Source organism: Meleagris gallopavo, chromosome 23, assembly GCF_905368555.1.
Source record: "Meleagris gallopavo chromosome 23, MGAL_WU_HG_1.1, whole genome shotgun sequence".
NCBI classification, from domain to species: domain Eukaryota; kingdom Metazoa; phylum Chordata; class Aves; order Galliformes; family Phasianidae; genus Meleagris; species Meleagris gallopavo.
In genome coordinates, this window is record NC_139426.1 from 1,641,479 (window position 1) to 1,659,132 (window position 17,654).

General features: G+C 41.9%; 1 long non-coding RNA gene across 2 annotated transcripts in view; it reads left to right on the forward strand.

Annotated features, from left to right (window-relative positions):
* LOC104914155 (uncharacterized) overlaps nt 1-17,654 on the forward strand; it is a 110,519-nt gene that overhangs the window by 76,597 nt on the left and 16,268 nt on the right. The window contains exon 1 of one of the 2 annotated variants that reach the window (XR_014887936.1): nt 16,118-16,456. The exons of the other annotated variant lie outside the window; for it this stretch is intronic. This is a non-coding gene — a long non-coding RNA (uncharacterized LOC104914155). Of the gene's footprint in view, nt 1-16,117; nt 16,457-17,654 lie in introns of those variants that run through there. 2 annotated transcript variants of the gene reach the window in all.

A 17,654-nucleotide genomic window follows, 5' to 3' on the forward strand; every position in this document is an offset into this window, starting at 1 on the left:
TAGGGCTGTGACAGAAAACAGTATATTGTTATGTGGTTGTGAGAAACCTTGAGAATTGGTCTTGGACCTGGAAAATCTGTCGCCCTGCTGCTGCTTGTGTTCTGCTTTTAATTTCCTTGCCTTCTCATCGACCAGAGTACTGCAGACCTCTGTAATACTCATAATAAAGGGCTTAATTAGGTGACAAGAAGAACATTCAAAGGGCTAAGACCTTTAAAAATAATGGAAAACATCTATAACCCCAAGCATAGTACACTTGACATGGTATGCTCACTGTTCTTTAGGGATTTATCTCCATCACGAAGGAAATGTCCTGTAGTGTTGATAGAGAACTTAATTTCAATCATTGTTATTTCAAAGAATGAGAATTATAGTTATAAGTCATCAGAATTTGGTTTTTTTTTTTTCAGTTTTCATTGAATTCTTTCTCCTTTGAGCACACATCTATTTTTCCAAATCAGCCTTTTCTAGTAAACATCATTCTTTCTTTATCCAGTCACATCTCATCACTGCCTTTCCTTTTTCCTCCATGTAGATAAATAATTCCCAATTAGACTTCTACCCAAAATTATCCAAGCTTGTTTGTTGTCTTCTTATTCATTTTACTTATGTATCTTAATAGCAGCATCTGCCTTATCTATATTGATAATGAACGCTTCAGGGCTTATCTATTATTCTGCAATCATAGAAAAGGTAGAACAAGAAGACCTATTGTTGGTAAGCATATTCATATTAATGTTAGAAATGTGTTTACTGATGATAATAACAATCATATTTTTTTTAAATCATTGGTTGTAGTGATTTCACTGATTTGTATTTCTCTATGAAAAAGCTAAAACAGCCACAGAAGTAATCTAAATCTGATGTAAACCCTAATAACTGCTGGAACACATCAGATTACCATTAGATGGTGTTTTAATAGTTTGCATCAAAATGCTTGGACACTTGCATCCTTCTGTAAAATGATATCAAGATGACAGAAGAAAAAAAAAAAAAAAAGGTAAAATGTTAGATTCTAAATAGCAGGCATATCCAGTGCTGCTATGACTTACCCTGTAGCGAGAGGGATCCTACCATCAGCCAAAATATTACTGCTAGAGCATCTCAGAGATCCCAGCACAGCCTTACTGCACTGAATGCAAATCCAAGCAACCTCTGTAGGGTCACGGCCCACAAGCTCCCTGCTTACCCAAAATCCTGTAAAGCCACGCAGGTAAAAGTTGTATGTTTAAAAAAATACAGAAATAAGCTGCAAAAACTACCTTTCAAAATAATTTCAAACATCAGAATAGCTTATTAAGATAGAAGTGATGATAAAAGTATTTTTTATTACATGCTTTAAAACTCATCTTTAGTTTAGATCACTGTTGGCTCCATTCAGTGCTTTGAAAAGTTCCGTCTCTTTAAAAACTTTCCTTTGGGGATCAGCTTAGTTCCTTTTTCTGCAGAGAAGCAATGCCCTCCCCCAGGTTGTTTCTTGACTGAAGTAATTGCTGTGACTCCTCAGGTCCCAGACAACCAACAGCTAATTAGTTCAAATTAAGTTCTCTCACAGGTGCTTCTGAGGTTGCCATTTGGAAGCAGCAGTTTCTCCTGAAAGGTGGAGAAGGCAACACCAAAGTTCAGAGAAGAGAAAAAGCATGAGATCGGTCCTGTGGTGGCTTTGCTTTTTGCTTGAGCGAGGTATGTTTGGGGAAATCCTTTTTTGCTTTTAGAGATGTGATTGCTTGATGTGGGCTTTGCTCCCTGTTTAAAATACAAAATCAGATAAGGGTGATCTTGGAGTAATTGGTGTGTGTGAGCTCTGCTGAAGAGAAGCTCAGTGAGTATGTGGCACTGGGGTTTTACCATGAAGTAAGCCAGAGAGGATCAGTCCCAGCAGATTGCTGGCCTTGCCTGATTCACCTCGTGGTAACCCTGAAGCCATGTCCTCCTTCAGCAGTCGTGTGCACTTGGTGAATTGAGTTGGGGCAAACTCTTGAGTTGCCTGAGAACTCCTTGGTGCTGAGCCTGACCCTTTTCTGAGGTTGACTTTCTAATGGTGCAACTGCTGTGTTCTTGAAGTTGTCTCCCATCACTGAATGAGGGGAGAGATCATGTCTTTAACTGGCTTTAGCCTATTGCTTTACATGGGAGGCAGGAGGGAGTTGCAGAAACACACTTAAGGCATTATAAGGAGGAAAAGCATATAAATCTGGTGTGTGAGTAAAAGCAGAAGAAAAACTGCAGGTTTTAATGCATTTCCCAACTGTCTTTATTTCTGTTTGTCTGCCTTTAGTGGTGGTGTCAGTTGTGCTATCTTTTTAATTATATACTGGTGTCCTTTAGTAACAAAAATGCCCAGTTCTGGACTTGCAGGGTGTGATGGCTGCTGCTCTGTCTGCTTGCATCATGTAATTGCAGGGCCTGTTGCACTAGATTTCAGTCTGTGGAAATTATGTGAGCCAAAATAATGCTTTTTATTATAGGCTTTGGAAAATAAGTGTAAGTAAAACACAAGTGACGTTCATCTCTTCCCAAACCATTGCCAGAATTGCTTCACCTGCTCCCCCACACAGGTGGCACTGAGGCTTGCTTGTTTGTACTGACACAGCTGGGAAGAATAACCCTCAGTGGCAGTCACTGCTGAGCGAGGTTGTTTAACCCCAACCGTGCAGGGAATCAGATGAAATGACCCTGAAGGTGCTCTCTAGACTTGTTGTCTGTGAATCCAGCATGCCCCTTGCTCTCAGTAGCTGCTGTAAGCACAGCACTTGGTTTAGGCTACACGAGCCTTTTGCATGTTAGGTTAGATAAGTAGGTGCCTCTGGAAGGAACAGAAAGCTTCATGGCTGTGTATTTCCTGGATTTTAAGTATTTTCTCCTTTTGCCACCTATAAGCTCCACCAAAACATGCAGATGTAAATGAAAACTGGATGTATTTCCCAAAGCGTTAAGGTAGGGCAAGCTCTGACAGCTGAGCACTGTTATCTCAAATACACTCAGACCCAGGCTTATCTTAGGGGAGAAAAAAAATCTCAGGGTGCTCAAGAACTCTGATATAGTCATGGATGAGGCCTCGCCTTAGCCACTTTGTAGACTTGTAGCTAGTATTTGATTGAATAGTGCAATTTTTCCATCTTGTGATCAATAAAAATAAAAAAACCTAAAAACCTGAATAAATTCTGAAGTGTTTGGAAACTGAGGGGTTGTACTTCTTTAACGTAGATTGTGCATTAGATATTCACCAAAGATTAGCTAAACCTCCCTGAGCATCTTGCCTTTGAAGGCATTCTTCTGTTGGCTGTTTAGCAACTTCATGCCATAGATGAAGTTAGGATAACTTCATTATATAGCATTTGGGACTGTGTCTTCCAGCTGCAACAGTAAAGCTGTTATATGTATACTTGCAGAGTTCTGCCTTCAATTAAATGCTTCAAATAAAGTAACGTTAACCCCTACTTAACAAATGGAAAAACAAACATGGCCATTAAAAAAGACTTGCTCAAGGTCACAGCAGATGAAAAGCAGAAATAGCATTTAGTTTTCCTGATTCTGTCATGATATTATCCAGACTATGCTGCTGCTGCACGTGTCTTCTATTGCAATTGAATGTTGGTAGGGTTCTTAGCTTCAACAAGTAACTGATGAAACCTCAGACAGCTGTAATCATCAAAGCATTAAAAGACTTGTTTGCCAAGCAGAAATATGTTTAAACAGCTCGCATTAGATAACTGAGATCAAGCAGGAGCAGCAGATAGGTTGTTAGTAATGATAGAAGATAAACATGAATCGGCTAAGTAGAGGATATGTTTGTTATGTCACGCAAGTGAAATAGATACCTCATTTATATGGTGGTTTTTAAGGCAGCAAATTGCTACTAGAAATTGTGTTCTATTCTGTCACTCTTGTTTCTGTGTTGTGCTGCCTTCTCATATGGTATAATACTCAGTTATGAGAACGAGAAGGAAGACATATGGAGAACGCAGCTATGCAATCTAACTCTTGGGGTGAAAATTACACGATGCTTTTCCATGTTATTTATATGATTCATTTGATATTACAAGCTTCACTTATGTGATTATTTCTACTGACTTTCGGTACTTGATTCAGTTGGTTAAAGACAGATTGAGGAGAGTAAGTGTTTCAGTTTGCAGGCTTCTCTTAAAAATGTGGTGTTCCTCCATCTTTGCTATTGGGTTATGCCAAGCACAGGCTTTGCTCAGGCAAGGATAGGCATGTTTAGAATAGAATTGTGTGCAACATTTCATCCCATACATATGTCTGAAATCCTGCAAAAAAAAAAAAAAAAAAAAAAAAGACTTTAATAACTGGGAGAATATTTACTAGTTTCCCTTTTCTATCTATAAATGTAGGGTTTGATTACTAGAATTCAAATGTATAGGCCTCAGTGGCAAAGGAAACATAACCATTCTTGAAAGGGAGGTGGGGGGAGGGAGGAAGGAAGCTTTAATATATGAATATTGTTGTTTAAGGTACCCTGTATATCACAACTTATTATTAGCCCAAAAGAAAAATATTTTCCCCCTTTTTTTTTTAAATCCAGGAATATCTCTTTCTAGTGATATAACTCAGCTACTTCTCATCTTGAGTGTGTGTAGATTCTGAGCCTTAAACCTATCACTTTCCTCAGGCTGCAAAATTCCTAACTTTGTATTCAGGCCAGTGCCGTTTTGTGAATAAAGTGCCACACTTTATGTGGGAGGAAGAAGACAGAAAAAATGTTGTGGCAGGTGGCTTAAAATAAATAAGAATAAAACAAGCTGTGTTTGAAACTGCTTGCAGCTTTGAAGTGTATGAAGCAGTCTCTGCAAACCAGGGTTGCTGTGGAGAACACTTGTGGGAAGGTCAGTTGCAATCATCGTATGGTTTTGCAATATATATATATATATATTTTTTTTTGCCTGGATATTCTTACCAACAACACAGTGTGTGTGCATTTACATCTTCAATGTATATTGATACTCAAACTAGCCTCTACATACCTCACCAAGACCTTAATTGTAAATCCAGAAATAGGGTATATCTCATAGACCTGCGTGCTGAATATAATGCACTTGAGACTAGAATTTGGCCTTAAAGCTGCAGTCTTACTTAAGTTTTGCTCAGCTTGGATTATAATTTTAGTAATGTGAATAAGAAACTGTGCAGATGCTAACCAGATGTTAATATCAAACTAGTTCAGCATGTTTCCATGTCATAACTACAGCGTTACTATGGTGATAACAGATTCACTAGAGGTTTCATTTAATAAAGCAGGACTGCATGTTATATCTATACAGTTACCATAGTTTTAGTCACACAGTTGTGCTGCTTTTGACTCATTTGATGGTGTTGCCACTGAGCTTTTAGTTTCCCTTGTAAATCTACTTCTTTAGAGATAAACTTGCTATGTAAGCACATCTAGTATATTGCTTTGAATGACCTGTATTCCCTTGTATGACAAAAAAAAGGAATAGTTTTGAATATGAAACTAAAGCTTAGAGGTTTTATTCTTTTTTTCATTTATGCTGCAGTTGACTTCAATGTTAACAATATTTGGGCCCAAGACTTCCCAGGAATGCCTAGAGAGGTGGAATAAGGGTACAATCTAAACTGGCTTTCAGATGTATTTGCAAGTGGCAGAAACGGGCACTCAGTGTTACTGCCACCCATCCACAGACCCAGGTAATAGATTTACATGTTATTATTTTAAGCTAATAGATTACAGATATTTAGGGCCAAGTTCTGCCTGAAGTTTGGAATTACCAACTCAATAGATTTGTGGTGTTGGTCTGAAAGCACAGCAGGAGAGCTGCCTATACTTCTCATTCCTGCATTTTGGTTCCCATCTCCCTTGCCTTGTGTCCTGACTAATAATTTACAGATCTACAGGGCAGCGACCATCACTGTCAGAGGAGAAATCAAGTGAGTTTTCACTTGCAGCACTCAGTACAAGACACGGGAAAGCTGGGTCCCAATTCAGGCAGTTTCTTCACTGATCTCAGTCCAACTGTTCCTTTTCTAAGTAGCAGAAAGCTTTGTAGCTTTTTATGGTGCCAGATCTTCTTAACCCTCTAGTTCCATTTACACTGCTGCTGCTGCACGAAATTGAGGGCAGTGTGTAGGTCAGAGCTGGGAACTCATCTGTTTTCTATGAGACCAAGAGGAGCTTTTGGCTTGCTTTTTTTTTTTTTTTTTTGCCTGAATAATAGAAGTAATAATAACAATAATTAATAACTATAATGATAGTGATAACCTTCCAGCTGAACACGTGCAATTTGTATTGCCTCAGCATTATTCCCAGGCACAGCCTCATTGATATGCAGAGCGCTGCCACGTCTGTCACTGCTCTGTGCACTTCGGGTCTGGAATCCTTGGGGAGCCTCACAGCTGTCAAATTGACTTCCATCATTTCTCTCTGAGCTGAGAGACAAATTATTCAGCCAGCCAAGGGTTCACAATGCAACCTGCGATCTTTAAGTGATAAAACACCGCATCCCGGGTCAGACAAATAGTTGGCCTGTGAGGAGGGGGAGATGGGCTGGCAGTACTGATGCTGTCTGCTTCTCAGTGTCCTTTTTTTTTTTTTTTTTTTCCTTTTTTTTTTTTTCTCGAAGCTTTACTAAATCAATAACGAGGTTTTCATGGTGAGTCACGGAACTGCGGGCTGAGCTGTGCTGAGGGAGCGCCGCCAGGCTCAGCCCCAGCCGAGGTTCGGGGCAGGGGTTGCAGCTGCAGGTTCTCGCAGCTTGCTGCACGTGCTGAGCCTCAACACGGGGTGCGAAGAAGCCCGGAAAGCTGCGAGGAAGCGGGCGGCCTCCGTGCCCAGAGATGCGGTGTGCCTGGGAGCGTCGCTCGGGGCACCATCCTGCAATGGAAGTGCTGACCCGAGCTTTCTAGGATCCAGCTTTTTTTTATTTTTATCTTGCATTCGCTTGGTTTTGAAACACCCAGCTGCTTAAAATGGCGGTGGGGCGCGCGTGGCAGCGCTGCGGCTCCGTGGGTTCCTCGGCGAGGGGCGACCGCGGCCCCGCGGGCCTGTGGCACTGCCTGCATTGCCCGCCAGGGGGCGCGGCCGAAGCGGGCACAGGGCCTCGCCTCCGCTCTGCCGGCGGGGAGCGGGCGGCAGCCCGGGGCCCGTGTAGGGGCAGCTCCGCGCCCGGCGCTGCTCCGCCTCCGTGCCTCGCCTTGGCGGGACCCGCCGGGCAGCGCGCTGCCGAATGCCTCGCGCCTGAGGAGGCTCGGCATCTCGCTGAGGGAGCGGCCCGGGACCAGGCAGGGCGGGCGGGCTCCTGCCCGGAGCTGCTCCGCTCCCGCCGGAAGCAGCATCGCTTTCTTGTCTAACGAGGATGTCTTCTTGCTGCTGCTGAGGGGCGTGAGGATGGAAGAAAGGCTGCAGCTGTGTTTGGAAGCTGATCGTGCGTGGAAAGCTGTATGAAAGAAAAGTAGCTGAGCCGTTTTTTTTTTTTAAAAAAAAAAAAGCCCTTAGAAGGAAATCTCGGTTGCACTTGCATTCAGTTCTAAGAGCAGAAGAGTCAACTGCAAAGCAGGAACTTCCTTCTCTGAAAAGTCTCTGTGGTGCCAGGGTGAGGAGGAAGCACCCATGGAGCATCCAGAGGAGCTCAGAGCAGCTGCTGGGCAGCCCAGGGCAGCACTGACCTGGTTCTCTGCTGGCATCAGAGCAGGGCTGGGAAGTGAAGCAGCAGGGCAGGCTGGTGGCATCCATGTTCAGATTGCTTTGGAGGCAGGCTGTGTGGTTTTGTGTCAAAAAAGGGTAGTTCTGCAGCCACTTGTGTCTTCCCCTAAAGCTGAGGTTGCCGGTGTACCTGAAGTGAGGTAGGGATCCTAAAGCATGTCATAAGAAAGCTTAGACCTTCAAGCAAACTATCCAGCATAAATTCCTTTGTCCTTGCTCGTCTCATCCTCATAGGCCTTTGCTAGATAGTTAAGTTCCAGAAGAACAAGCACCTCCAAATCCCTTCTGAGAGGGAACACAGCATCTCAGTTTCTTAAGGCAGCCGTCATGGGGATAACAGCAGGTGTCCTTATCTAGGGGTTGTGTTTTTCCCCAGAGCATGTGTGAGGTCAAGAGTTCGAATGAAAATGTCTAGCAAAAAACCAGCACTTAATGGTAGCCTACAGTTTCAAAGTAGCTCAAATTACACAAAATTTTCATGTCCAGGTTTCATAAAGCTTGGAAAACTACATATGATGTTGCATAAACAAGCGTGCAGAAAAAGAAAACCCCACCTAGGCATTCCCAAATCAAGAGAGCACTTCTAAAACTTTCCTTTAAATTTGCTTAAAATGCTTGAATAGTAGGAGAGATGCATGAGTCATTCTCTCTCTGTCTCTCTCTAGAACAGGAAAGCTAGCAGAGGGTGGAGGCAAGTCAGCACATAGTGTGGTACGCTTTAAAATACCAGCTAAAATGACTAGGCTGAAGAAGTAGGAGGATTGATATTAGTCACACACTGCTACACAGTTCAGAAGATAAAAGACAGAAGGAATTACCGGACAGGCAGATGCCAATTGGCCCAACGTTTTTACAACCTGATACAACCTGAATCTTCACTTCAGATCTCAGTTCTTTCAGAAAAGCCTCTTTTTGCCTTACATTGTGAGTGTGGTCGATTATCTTGGTTAAACAGAGAAAATGGTAAAGTTTACCACGTAGTATCAGCACCTTGCACCTGTGGTCATTTTGCTCAAGCCCTTTGCTGCCTGTCTTGCTGGACAAGCGCAGCAGTTGTTTCAATATTCCTGTTCCGTGTGAGTTAGTATGGAAGGCAAGGATCTGTGTAGGGAGAGCCAAGATCACAGAGACATGTCTGATATGGTTTCTTTCCCTGCTGCAAGCGATTCAGTGCTAGCTATTTATCTGCTCAGTGAAATAATATATTCTGCTTTTCTCAGGCCCTGTTCTTTCACCATTCTTGGCATTTACAAGGTTATATGGAGTTGGCCTACCTTGCAGAGAATTAGACTGCATTTTTTGTGGTGACCGCAATACACCAGCCAAGAACTTGGATTGAAGCAATACATCACGCTTTGTGATTGTAGTAGTAAGAGAAATTAACTTGGTTCAAGAAAAAGGATGGTTGAATGTGTGAACTTCCCAGTTACAATGGGAGAAAACCTCCAAAGCAGCTGAAAGCTTTTTGGATCATCTGGAGTCCATTTAAAGTCACAGGAGTCTAACGTTGAATATTTACTTTTCTTCAGTGTCTGCAACTGAAGGATTTTGAAGTTGCTTTACAAACCTGATTTCACCTCTGCGTACCCATCTTGCTCCCTCAATGCATGTGAAGCTATTATTAAATCTATTTTATACGCAGATGTCAGGATAAGGGGATGAGCAAAATTGGCAAGAAATGGCTGGTCTCACAGGCACTAGTTGAGCTCATGAGTTACTTGGGTGAATCTGTGTGAGCTGCTTGTCCGTGTTACCTTTCACAGCATGGGATGTTGTCTTGTCCTGCTGTATGGCTGAGATGCTTCCAAGTGCCTACAAGCCTCCGTTTTTCCCACATGACCATGATCCATTTTTAGTGGGTTTTACATCTAAACTGCAAGGCTGTGTGTGCTGAGCAACCCTGGAGGTCAGTCCTTTTTGAGATGAGTCCTAAACTGATACTGGTGGCAACACAAGGAGGGGATCCCTGTCTTCCTAAGTATAGGTGTGGTTATGTCCATCTGCTTATTGGTTTGTGGTTTTTTGTTTTTCTTTATTTTATTATTATTTTTTTTTTTTTTTTTTCAAAGATGAGAAGAATTTTGTGCTTGGTTAAGTTGTCTTTGATAGATACAACAGTGTGCTGATCAGGCCCTCAGCTTGTACGTGTGGAGGCTTGCAGGATCTGGTCTCTTTATGTAGCTCAGATTTAACAGAAGGTGTTTCATTAAATAGCCCAGATCTTGTCTCTGTACTATACTGCTATATCTCTCTGTAGTACAGCTGATAATCTTATATATCACATTTAACCAAGCCAAAAATAAAACCTGCAACAGACCTTCCCAGTTGTCTGTGACTATCTAAGAAATATATCCATCAGTCCTGTGAGCTGTTTTGGATTTAGTCTTACACAGATTTCAGCCTGTTTGACATGCAAGTGTTTTCCCAGTACCGCTGCTAGAGAAATTATGTAGATGTCAGCTGAAGTACTTGTTTTCTTTAAAAAGAGGGAAGAAAAATCATCATCATTTTCTCTAAGGTTCTGAAATTAATTACTAGCATTGTTCCATTTCTCTACCCTAATTGGATGGCTGGAAGGTGTATTAACAACTGTCAAGAGTTCTAAAGTGAGTAAAATACTAAAGCTTATGAAAGATTTTATAAGTGTGCTGTATTCACTAGTGTTGTTATATCATTTAACTTGGTGGAGTACCCAGAGTAGTTCACCCTTTCCACTTGTTAACGTGCTGTGTAGGTTGGCCGTGGCTTACTTAAGGTATGTATTGATGCTGCTTTTCACGGTGAAACTTGGCTTACTGAGTACATTTGTTTGCTTTTCTCATTTATTTTCTTTTCATCTGAACCACCCAGCCCTTTTGTTTCGAGGAAAGTTCAGATTTGAAATCTGCCTGTTATATGCCAGTTCTGCAGCTTGGAGCAAAAGAAGCAGGCACACGTCTCAGCTGGCACTATGAAATCTGTCTCTCTTGGCATGCGGAATCCACGCCTACAGTCAATTGGTGATGTCCTTGGTGCCTGTTCAGGGCTAATCCAGGCTGCAGTGGTACAGGTTCCCTCAGTTTATCAGAATTTTGCTTACGAGTGCAAAAGATGTTAAGCTGTTTTCTTTCATGAACCTTTCCTCTTAGTGTTTGGAATGGCAGCTTTGTTACTCGCTTTGAAATACGTTTTCCTTTTTCTCTCCGCAGAAAATATTCCCAGCTTTTCCATTTCACAAGCTGTTTTTAAAGGCAAAACCAAAAGTGTTTGGATGCCAAGAGAAGTGCACCCAGCAGTATAAGAAAAATATGTCACCAGGTTAGCTAGGATGTACCCATTTGTGTGCAGAACCAAGATGAGTGATTTAGCAGTGAGATCATGAGGCCTTCAGGAGGAAGCAAGGAGAACTGAGATGGGGATTGCTGTAGTATCTGCGCGCTGTGTTTTCTGTTCCAAGAGCTTGATGGTCAGAATAGAGCAATAGAGTTTGTGTTTATGGCAGAGTGACAAAGTAGAGCGAAGTTCTGGGGCACACTTGCTGTGTTTTGAGGGTATGATTCATTTGTCAGGGAAGCAGGACTACGCTGGTTTTGCCCCCTAAATGATGTCATCATTTGGAGTTGATTTGAAAAAATTGTTCATAATTTTTGGTAGTGAACCATGAATGTACACTGCCTTATTTGTGAGGGGGTTACTGGTCAGAAAGAATCGAACTGCCACGAATTGCTGCTTCCAGTTTGAAATTCCTGGCTCTTAATTCAGAACTTGACCTCGTGAAATTCCAGAAACCTTTCAGGCAGCTGTTCACTATTTAATTTTATAAGCATACCCCTGGTTTAATTTCTGGTTGGAGCACATTTCTTTAAGGAGTTACTTTTGTCTTCAGTATTCTGAGCTGAGATTGGTGTGGTTTGTCTCTGGTTTTCTCTGTGCTCTGTAGATCTCTCACAAAAGCAACAGATGTGTTGAAAGTGAGCACTGTTGTATGCTCAGCACGTTTCCAGCACAAACCCATGCAGGTAGTGCTGGGGAGGTCTGTGCTGAGCTTTCCCTGCAGTCAGTGACCAGGTGCTTCTCTGGATGCTATTCCTAGCATCTTTTTTCCTAACCAGACATAAAATAGGTCACTTTGTGTCTTTGAATTCTGTAGTGGATCAGTGTGGGTGACCTCACAGCAGCATCCTACGATCTGGCATGGTAAGTTGGAGCAGCAACAATTTCTTCACAGCATGAACTTGCCACTGCCCTGCCTGGTTTTCTTTGAAGTAGGTCAAGCCTATGAACTGCAAAGGCTCTGCGTACCTCTCATGTATTATATCATTCTGCCCCCATAATGTGGAGTACAGAGATCACCTGCTTCATTCTGTCTGAGCAGTAGTGGCTTCCATGCAGAAAACACAGATGCTGCGTGTTGGGTCTAAATCAGAGCGTCATGCTTCAGCTGTCAGTGGAAGTGATTTTTATTTTAAGTCAGTAAATGTTGGATCCTTTACTTTATCTTGTGTGTGCATGCACGTGTGCGCACAATTTTTGGTCTCAGGCATACTTTTGGGTGGAAATGCAGTAATTTTTAGCAAAAGTTACTCATTCATTCTAAATAATGTTCAGAATTTAAACTAGGACTGCTTTAGAGATTATGTTCTCTATCTTGTGTCTGGCAGGCTCCTGAACCTTGACCACAACATCTGTACTTCGCGTGTATGTTTCTGACGTAGTGATAATGTTATTGTATAACTGTTTTGTATTGTTCTGGCACGTCTGGGTTTGCACATCACCAAAGGCTTCACTAATGTTAAGTACAGTCATTTGAAATCATTGTCCAGGTGTCCAGAGGGGCACAAATAGAAATACAAAAGCAATAGAAAACTTTTTTTTCTCTTTCCCATTTCCTTGATGTCTCATGGTTTGGCTAAGACCTTTCTATTTTTCCCTTTGAGTTGCTACCACTCAGCTTTTTACATAGACCTCTTTGGAACTGTTCTTTGATTCCTAGGCTATTTAAGCCAGATTCCTATTCATTTTTTCCTGGCAGCAACTACTTCACAGCAAGTACATTAATTACAATTTGTGCTTGTCAAAGTCTGCGCCTTCAATTTTTGTGTTAGCAGAATCAATCTTTTTTTCTAACCCAACTATGCAATCACAGTACAGCCACAGAGACAGTATGCATGTTAAGATGCAAAGAACAAAGTATCACCTTGGGAGCATCGTTGTAAGCCTCATTGTGCTGATATGTCCTCATACAGGCACACAATTTGCACTAGTGCAGTTCACCAACGTCTGCCTTATTGAACACAGAAATTACGTTTTGTACTTAAAACTGTACAAACTGCAATAGAATTCTCCAAGTCAATTGCTGTCAGACTGACATGCCAACTGAAAAGTTTTGCACGCTCATAAGATAGTTGGAATAGAAGAGTGCTGCCCTCATACTGATGATTGTTCTAGCCCACTGCCAAACCTTTCAAATTCCTAATTTACACTTCTGTACGCTTTTTTGCACTGTTGTTTTTTTGTTTGTTTATTTGTTTTAAATTCAGATCCTGCTTAATAGCATTGTTTGTCCTCTTTAAGCAAACAACCCAAAGGAAGTCTACAGAAGCAAAATCCATGTGCAGTTGCACCCTGGAGCCTTTGTGGAGCGTCTGCCACTGCCATTTTTTTCGTTCTCTTTTAAATAAGGACTTGGCTTTCGTGTCTTTGAGTTGGATTTTTAAGCTGGTAAAAGCAAAGTGTTACTGCTGTTTTGTTTAATCTTTACTCATAGTGAGAGAAAACTGATTTTCCTGGGAAAACAGGTATTCCCAAGTTTCAGTACTGAGTGTTGGATGAGAACCCTAAAGAAGCATGTACAACTTTGTCACTGATACGGATGGGAATGTGTCCCGAGATACTCAGCAGCTGGTCTTCTCCTTTATTAACGATACAGCAAAATTAGCTATTACATAAAGGTTTGTCATTGCATGCATTTTTAAGGAGGGGATATAAAATCTTCTCCATTTTACTGACTGAGGAAGTTAAGACCCAGAGAACGGAAGTGATTATTCACAGAGATGGAGAGGATATTTAGTCCCAATTTCTATATAATAGACCGTGTAGAGCATGTAACAGGCCCTAAAATAACCATCACATTTCAGATATGCATGTGTTGCTTTCCATTCCGAAGAAAGAAAAGATCCATTGCTTTTCTTTTTAACCAACTGTACTATCCCTCTTTTCTTTTTGCCCCTTTTTTTTTTTTTTTCTTTCCAGCTAGTATCTTGGAGTCAAAGTGATAGGATAGATGATTTGTTCCCAGCAAAACGTTGGTGAATCACTTAAATACTTCACTAGAAGTAGTATGGTTGGTGGTCAGGCTGTAAGGTCTTCAGTCAATTAGTCATGATGGAACAGGAGGAAGCACACAGCTGTTTGCTTGGACATTACCACTGAGTGCTTGTGATAGCAGGTGAAACTGGGGCTTCTGGCAAACGTGGGGAGCATAGCCTGCTACAGTGAAGGTGCTGAAGAGGAAGTGGTACTAGGAATATGGTGTCACTGGAGCCAGGAATACAGAAGCCCTGTTATTTGCTCTCTGACTTCAGGTCTCAGGCCACTTTTTTGAAAGTGCAACTACCAGCACTTGGCAGAGGGCTGATAATGTGTTGCCACAACAGCACGACTTGTCCCTCTTGATGTTCTGGTGCAAAGCACTAAAGGGAAACATATTACAACAGATTGAATTCACTTAGCTGCTCCGAGCCAATCTGTTCTGAACCCTCTTGCCTCCTTGGGGCCCTCACACAGCATGAGGACACTGAGCCAAATGCTTACGGGTCTCTTGGGCAGTTTGTGTCTTTTCTGCTTGTGTCACACGAGGAAGTTCAGTGGACCTGGTCTTGTCACACTAAAGTCAGCTCTGTATTTCCTTATCTCAGTATTTGCTGAGGTTGAGGAGAGCTGCCTGCACCTCGTGGCCCTCAGAGCTTAGTCTGCTGAATTCAGGAAGGTTCTTGCCATTAACTTTTCTGGAATTCTGAAATCATCTGTGCTTTTTGTCCATAGATACTGAAGTGGGCAACCATCAGTAAGCACAGCAATGGTTAAGAGGTCATCTTCCCATGTGCTGTAAATCAAGACTGCCACAGTTAGTTAAAGTCAAAAAATGGGATGACTGGAGGAGGGGGGAGAGGCAGAAAGCTTGGGGGTCTTGCAGCTGTTTTCACATCTTCTCTCCGGCAGAATTTCTTCAATTAGAAGCAAGGATTTTATGCAGGAAAACTTGGAAGAAATCAGATTGCACAAATGCTTTTTTCTTTCTTTTTTTTTTTTTTTTTCCCTGGGAGCTGCCATAAGTTGCATTATTGAGTGTTATTTTATTCCTCTCTTCTCTCTCTCTACGGAACTGCAAAAGTGACAGTGCTTTAAATGGAAAGATTTGCAGCAAGCCATCAGTCATTGTGCATGGAGGATATATCTCCTGGTTTAGTCTTGCTCTTGCTTCCATAAATCAGCATAGCTAAAATATTTGTGGTTGTCTGTAGGAGATTTATGCAGGTGGGAGATTAGAGTCAGTCTGTCATTTTTGTGGGGGAAGTGAGAGATGGAACGGGCTGGGGAATGCTGGCTTGCAGGAAGGAAGGATTTATAATAATGTCAGTGGATATTTAGAGGTTCCATGGAGACAATTAGCAAAAAGTGTATGTATGTCTCTGTGTGTACGTGTCTACACATCTGATTTGGAAGCAGTTGTTCCTCTGCATCATTTTTGAGTTAATCTAGTTGGAGAGTGACATTATACGGAGGCATTCCTTTTCTCAGATCTACATTCAGACTGGAGTACGTGTAGAGGTTTTTCTTAGGTCTGAAGTGTTGTGTATATGGCTTATGGCTTGCTTTGGCTAGCATGTGCTTATCTTGCAAATGTGTTGCATTAGTGATCGCCAGGTCAAAATAGACTGTCTTTTGTCATACAGTGACTGGATGTGAGCTTTGCTAATGATTATGACCCAGTGAGTTTCTTTGAGTAGACGATGAAGGTGAAGGGAGGGACATGGGTAACACATGCTCTAATATTGGCAGCAAAATTCAGGCCAGCTTTTCAGGTGGTTATAACACTGTGACTCCGCTGACCCTAATGATGTTTTGCTACTTCACAGCAGGTCTGATGGCGGCCAACTGACTGCACTGGAGACGTCCTGATTTACACAAGCTGACATCCCAACACTTTATTTCTGTGCAGCAGAAGTGGCCCACCTGGAGTGCTGAGGATGGAAGGTCTGTCCCCCAGGCTTCTGCCTGTTAATCATTCCTGTGTTATCTGAGGCCTGGGTGAAGGTCGTCACTGCAGCTTGTTTCGCCTTGTTGCTAATGAGATCTACCTTGTTTCTAAGTACTTTCCAGGTTAGGCAGAGTTTAGCAGGTAGGGATGGACACTGCAGAGCCCCAGCATCTTGTAAAGAGATTCTGGAAATCTTGAGAGTTTGTAAAATATAATAGAAATTCTCTAGACTTCTCACTCCTTTTCTACAAAGGTGTGTTTCTGATTTTCCAAGTACCTCTGTTTTGTGCCCTCTGATCCCAGATTTTTTTGTTTGTTTGTTTTTGTGGTGTTTTTTTTTTTTCTTCAAAAAAACTGTAGTACAACACAAGCAGCAGCCAGCCTGCCTTCAAAGCGCAGCCTAGAGCGTGCTGTGTTGTGCCAGCAAACATCCTGCACAGTGCTGTCCTGAATGCTTTTCTTTAGGATTTGAGGAAGGGGCAAACTCCACCTGCAGAGCTCCCCAGATCAGCTCACCGAGCAGCGTCAGGTCTGACCAGGTGAGAAAGTATCCCCTAGCATGCTGAACCAAGTGAAGTCTCCAATGCTTTACTAGGAGAAGAGGGATATCCTCTTAGCACTGTTCAGGAGTAATAGTTTTAAAAAACAAAAAAACAAACAACAACACAGAAGGAAATACTACTTTGTTGAAGTAGCATTGCTGTGCTGTGTCACTATCATGTATACTACTAACCCTAAGTAAAAATAATGTTGAGGAACGTGTGTAATATGAAGGTACTAGTGGTTAGATCAGCCTTTTTTCCTGTTAGCCGTCTTTGCCAAGACCCTATAAATCTTTGCAGTTGTAGAGACAGCCTAAAAAAGCTGCTAACGTTTTCAACTACAGAGCATAACACTGAATAAGGATAGCTGAAAATTTTCTGTCAAAACTGTGTTTAATGGAAAGTGGAGTTTTGATAAAATAGCATTTTCACCAAAAATATCTGCTTTCCATGGAGAATGTTAGTTCTTCAGTATAATATTTTGACAGAAAATTTGAAATCTTGGGCTGAAGTATGTACAGCTGTTCAAGTCCGTCTAGTGCCATTCATATTTCTTCACCTCTTCAGATCTGAGGTATTTTGCCAACTCTGATTTTTAACATTGTGACACTTGGGATTTTTCTTCCTGCCCATCTCTGGAGTCGTGACACAGGTCCTTTGGCTTTCCCTCTCCAAACACTGAGTTCCTATGGCTTCTGAGGTTAGAGAAGAAAATCCTTGAAAACACAAGCACACCAGGAACTGGAAATGGGAGGAAGCAAATGAAAAATTCATTTTCTTCTTTCGAATGACTCTCAAGATCTTTCAGTTATTTAAAAAATTATTTTTCTGAATTGAAAGCGTTTCACAGTCTGACTAAAGATTTTGAATAACTTGAAGTTGGCAGTGCTTTCCCACATGAATGAGCTGAGAGAGTGCTGGACTGGGGCTGCACAAACTTTGATATGGCAGGGATGGCTGTGGATTTATCCTGTGACGTCTGGCACAGCTTTTTCTCTGCTCCGTGTTCTGTTCAGTCAGTAGTTTAAAACCCCTCTAAGGCTATTGTTGTCATGGTGCCAGGCCCTGGTTCACCTGTCCTGATGGTGGTATTAGTTTTAGGTCATTTAACGCATGCTGCTCTCTATGCTGACTAAATTAAATCAAGATAGGAACCGCTGTACTGGGTCAGGCAAAAGGTTTGTCCCACCTAATA